At 34.8% G+C, this 4,794-nt stretch overlaps 1 protein-coding gene across 4 annotated transcripts in view; it reads right to left on the bottom strand.

Moving 5' to 3' along the window:
- The window catches only part of LOC106466721 (troponin I-like), a 31,042-nt gene extending 28,167 nt beyond the window's left edge, over positions 1–2,875 (bottom strand). For 2 of the 4 annotated variants that reach the window (XM_013927019.2, XM_013927022.2), the window contains exon 1: positions 2,670–2,867. The gene's annotated coding sequence lies outside the window, so the exon portion shown is untranslated. Of the gene's footprint in view, positions 1–2,669 lie in introns of all 4 variants that reach the window. The other 2 variants (XM_013927021.2, XM_013927023.2) reach the window with 2 other exon arrangements.
- Between the last annotated feature and the right edge of the window lie 1,919 nt (positions 2,876–4,794).

The following is a 4,794-nucleotide window of genomic DNA, read 5'->3' on the forward strand; positions in this document are numbered from 1 at the left end:
AACACTAACTATTAAACACTACTGGCGCATTGAATGAGATAACACTAACTATTAAACACTACTGCCGCATTGAATGAGATAACACTAACTATTAAACACTACTGCCGCATTGAATGAGATAACACTAACTATTAAACATTACTGCCGCATTGAATGAGATAACACTAACTATTAAACACTACTGCCGCATTGAATGAGATAACACTAACTATTTGTGTAAAAATTGGTAGCTTCAAATCCTTGAGAGATTGTTTGTCTGTTTGAAATTAAGCACAAAGCTACACAATGGGCTATCTGTGCTCTGCCCACCACGGGTATCGAAACCCGGTTTCTAGCGTTATAAGTCCACAGACATACCGCTGTGCCACTGAGGGGCTCCTTGAGAGAGAGAAGAGTGTTCAGTTAGCCACGAACGATTGAAATTTTTTCTATAATTTCCTCATAATTAGTCTTATAATAATTGAACAACTTCTACACATCTATCAGTCTTTTATCTAACCTTTTGCTGTGGCAGTGCTTTATATAAAATGTCCTGAATAAGGCCTAATGGAGAGCGGTAGTGGTGCGTATCGAAGGATCCCAGGTTTCAGATGTCAGGTCGCTGAATATGGTGTGTACTTTGGGCTGTGGGCACGTTATAATTCCATTATTCGGTTCCTCACAAAGCCCTTGAGACGGCGGGTGTTACCTTCACGGTGTCTATGATCTGGCCGTTAGACCTCGTGGTTCAAGTTCTTTCATAATTTTATATGCTAACCTAAGTAGACACTGAGACTTTCCCAAAATAAGCCTAATTCGAAGAACTCGTAAGGGAAAGTAAAGATTATGTTATAATGTGTCAACTAAACTATACCTTCCATATCCAGTGCCGACGAGATCTTTCGCCCAATACCAGGGTTCATTAGACCAGCTGGTATACGTTAGACGTAGCACTGGTTTAGGCGCTATTTATATAACTACCTGGCATGAAAAACAACAGTTTCGTGTAAACTAGATTTAATGAGAAAATTGTAATTATTATCGATTTTATTTAAGTCACAAATTATATTTTAGGGTAAGGATTAATAATATGTATTTCCACGGTGAGAAGAGTATAGGTGGCGCTTTGCTTAACAACAAACTAACCGACAAATTGAAATATAAATTCAAGTAAAGTATACATAATTCGAGCTGTAAAGTGAAAAAAAAAGTATCTTGATTTAAAAAAAAACTTGCGAGTTTAATTTTATTGCAAAACACGGTCTTACATATCTGCATAAATTTGAAATTTCATCTATCTGTCTGTCTGTACGTTTCATTTACCTGTCTAATTAATTATCAATTTATAAAGCTCATTTAAAAACACCGAGAAATTTAATCACTGAGCCATCCTAATTCAATATATTTATGAAAATACGCGTAGGCATATTAAAAGTTTCAAATGTTATTTTATTTATTTATTATTATTTGGGTTTAATCAATGTACAAATATACTTAAGTGGAGAAACATCTATGTAACAAATTCAGATTTTAAGTTATGTTACTGTAAAAAATCTTAACGAAAACAATTCCAAACACGATCAGGGCTGGGTTAAAAGTGTTACACAATTTGTTAACGGTCCCCGGTTTGACTTAAAATAACTCTGAAGCGCCTCTTGTTACGTTGCCTATATAAGGAATCCCAAGTTTTTGGCACTGACAGTTTTTATTTGAAAACAATACGGTATTTAACTTTTTGTACAGTTCTAAAACTGTAGAATTCGCTAGAAATGCCAATTCGCCTTATTAACACAGAAACAACAACTGATTCTAATAAATAAAGCAAGATCCTGTTTCATTGTTACGATTTTTAAGACATTTAACTTCTAGTATCTTCAAACCTTTTGGAATCAATTTTTGTCCTTGTTCGAAAGCAAAATAAATATCTTTATATAAACTGTATTGATTATACTCCATTTGAGATTTTATAATAACACATACATATATATATCCGTTATTTAATGTATAGCAAGCCATAAAACTTTTTGTGATTTCATTCGTTTTCATAATTTTACAGCTTACGTATACTTTTTATTTTGTACGGATTTTCCAGAAAAAAATCATATTTACATCATTAACAATACTTTAAGACGAATAGATAAATAAATTTTGACATAAAGTTGACATTTTTTTGCATGAAAGACGAAATAAAGATCATTGTGTAAATCTAACTTCTGTGAGACAACTTTTTTTTAAATTAAAGCATGCCTTAAAGATATTCCATATATAGTGATGTGGAGACAAGGCATTGGTGCCTGCATGTAATTTTAAAACGATTTTAGCAAAAACAACTGCATGAAACTTCTACACAATTTGATGTTACATTGTCAAATCTTAGTGAACAAATAATCCTAAAATCCGCAATATATATCTATGTCTTACTATTCAACATTATAAGTTTTTCACGTTATTTTTAAATATTCTATTAGAACTTTCAAATCAGAGAATTCACCGTTAGTCTGTGTAAACGAGACGTTGAAACTACAATCTATAAAATGAAGAGAAAATAATACATGAATATACATGAAGCACAGCAAGTTCGCGTTTTAATAGATTCAAATGTTAAGTAATATAGTAGGTTAGTGGTAAACGTAGCATTCTATAAACCAGTATTACTATTACTAGCGTTAAGAGCAGAATGTTAGGCTTACCTCTTGGCGGGAGAAGACTGTCGCTCAGCAGACCCTGGTGCACTAAATAAACTTGGATTCACGAACCAACACTCCTTGCTGTATTGTAGTGGTATCAGGTATCCTGTCTTGGATTGGTTGGTTTTTCCTCCTCAGATGAAGTTCTCTCGCCAATCTTATTTCAGTTAACTCGTAGTTTCCTTCTCGATTCACTCTGATTATCCAAGACACGAGCCCAGGCCCGAACGACTTAAATAAACAGATTCGACAAATAGAAGAAGCCGTATGCGACGACCTCTAGTAGAGTAAAATCCTTGTGCACTTGGAACGTAAAATCCGAACGCTAATCCTTATATCAGTTACCGGGAAGCCCTAAGGCTGCATGCATGGTTGAAATCGGGTTGAATAATAGGCGTGAAAAGTATATAGATGGTGGCCGTTTTATACCAAGTATTCACAGCACTTAACTTTTCTATCAGTATCTTCATATATAGAGAAATATAAATTAACACTTATAAGAAAACGTTTTATTTCTGTATATTGAAGCTGTAGTTTTCTTAATGCCCATGTTAAGGAACATTTATATAAGGAATCAGTGTTATTCGTAATTATAATTTGATATAACAAATGCTATACTAAAGAGGGTCGAGTACATCATATTAAAACATTTTTGAATATGCAAATGAGCAAGTCACGTGACAATCACAACCTACATAAAGTCGCAGTGGGAATTTATCAATACTATGCCCCCTCCCCCCCAAATGTCACAGCAGTATGTCTGGGGACTTACAATGCTAGAAACCGGGTTTAGATACTCATGGTGGGCAGAGCACAGATAGCCCATTGTGTAGCTTTGTGCATAACTCAAACAAAAAAATCAAAATTACATTCTGACATTGCTTATCTGATCGCTGCTAGGAGGTGTATGTAACAGCATTTTCTGATAATGTTCATACATTCTAATAATAAGTATGTGTTAAGATCGGGGATTCAGAATTTCCAAGTCAGGGAAATCCCTTATACTTAATGACATTTGGAAACAAAAAAAATGAAATTGGATTAACTAGTAGCACCGGACCATCCAGAAAGAGACCTGCAACAAGTCGGATGCAGCTGTGTTAGAAAACAACAACATGGAAACATAAAGAAATGTGGTAAAAGCCGTCCACTTGCTCTGGGCAACAATATGCAATATAATCAAAAAGGATCTCTTTCTGAAAAAGCGACACAACTCACGTGCACACATGTTGCTTTCAGTACATGTTCGTTTAACTGTCGCGTTCCTCAAGTAGCTGAAACATGAAAAGGGTATTCATTATATTCCTTACGAAGACATATCGATCTAGTTACTGAACGAAGCATCTATGAATTTATTTGTGATCAGACTGTTAAAACGAGCACTGGGAAACTAGCTTCTTCTTACGCTAGATAGGTTATGGAAAGCACACAAGGAAGAGTGGTGTGTTGTAGACAAGACAGACTTATCACGGAGCCTTTTATAATGAAAGTTACACTACAGTGCTCTTTAAAAATGCATTGTCGTCAGAAAAAACATGATCGTACACAACAACACGGACTGTACCGATGTGGTGAGGCTACAAAATTATTTCAGTTTAACAAAACTGTAATTTCTTAATTAATTAAGTAAGTGATAGTTTAATATTTGTCTCGCCATTTGTTTCATTACAGTAAACATCCAAGTAAAAATATGCAGGTGGTGCTAACGGTTAATCCTTCAATAAAATGTGATATTGCAATTTGTGAAGAAAGACACCGTAATTCTGTGAGTCTACACCCCTCTCCTTGTGTTAAAAATATAGAAATATGTGTTGAATAATATGTTTGTTTGCTTGTTTTTTTTAATTTCGCGCAAAGCTACACGAGGGCTATCTGCGCTAGCCGTACCTAATTGAGCAGTGGAAGACTAGAGGGAAGGCAGCTAGTCATCACCACCCACGCCAACTCTTGGGCTACTCTTTTACCAACGAATAGAGTGATTGACCGTCACATTATAACGCCCCCACGGCTGAAAGGGCGAGCATGAATAATATAGGGACCATTTAAATTACACTTAAGTAAGAAAATATTCTTATTCTTATATTATTAATACGCTATGTTTCTTTAATATTTAATAGTATACTACTTG

This window comes from Limulus polyphemus, unplaced genomic scaffold, assembly GCF_000517525.1.
Source record: "Limulus polyphemus unplaced genomic scaffold, Limulus_polyphemus-2.1.2 Scaffold2359, whole genome shotgun sequence".
Classification (NCBI taxonomy): domain Eukaryota; kingdom Metazoa; phylum Arthropoda; class Merostomata; order Xiphosura; family Limulidae; genus Limulus; species Limulus polyphemus.